Genomic DNA, 764 nt, shown 5'->3' with positions numbered 1-764 from the left:
TCAATTTATTGATTCTGTTAGGGCAGTGTAGATTGGATAACAAATATTCAGAACCCATGAACTCGTCTGTTCGTACAGAATCTTCAGAGTTTAATAGTTCTCGATGATTAATCGATGCTTTAGAACTTTCGTGCAAAGCTACGTGAGGACTACGTGCACATAGCCGTTCATGATTTTGAGCTGATAGGCTAGGGGGAAGACAGCTAATCGACAACACCCTCCGCTAATTCATGAGCTACTCCTATCTAGTCAAATATAGCCTTTGACCTTCACTATTATAGTGGACCCAAAGTACGGAATGCTTTTTCGCGGAAACGGGACGCGAACATAAGTCCTTTAGATTCACTGTCAAGAATCTATCCACTAGTACACGCCTGCCTCAGTTTGATCAAACTCCTTAGAAAGTCGTTTGAAGGTGACAGCAAACTTTCAGATATAGAAAATACAGGGGATCCTCCTACGTGACTACTTTAGCTGCGACAGCAAACTTTCAGATATAGAAAATACAGGGGATCCTCCTACGTGACTACTTTAGCATAAATGTAAATCAATATATGAAATTAAACAAAAATATTAATGTTTGTTGATAGAACAAGATTTTTCCAGGTTCGACAAAGTATGACTATCTTTTAATGATTATATCATAACGAGTAAAATCTTTACATTCTATGCATAATAACATTAATTCTTCCGTTAAGACATAGATGTTTTGACGAATAGCCACTAATTTCATATGTTATATGTGTATTTTGTTGTTGTTTTTA

The sequence above is a fragment of the Limulus polyphemus genome, unplaced genomic scaffold (genome assembly GCF_000517525.1).
Source record: "Limulus polyphemus unplaced genomic scaffold, Limulus_polyphemus-2.1.2 Scaffold3036, whole genome shotgun sequence".
Classification (NCBI taxonomy): Eukaryota; Metazoa; Arthropoda; class Merostomata; order Xiphosura; family Limulidae; genus Limulus; species Limulus polyphemus.
The sequence above is the reverse complement of the archived record's forward strand: the minus strand, read 5'-3'. Positions refer to the sequence as shown.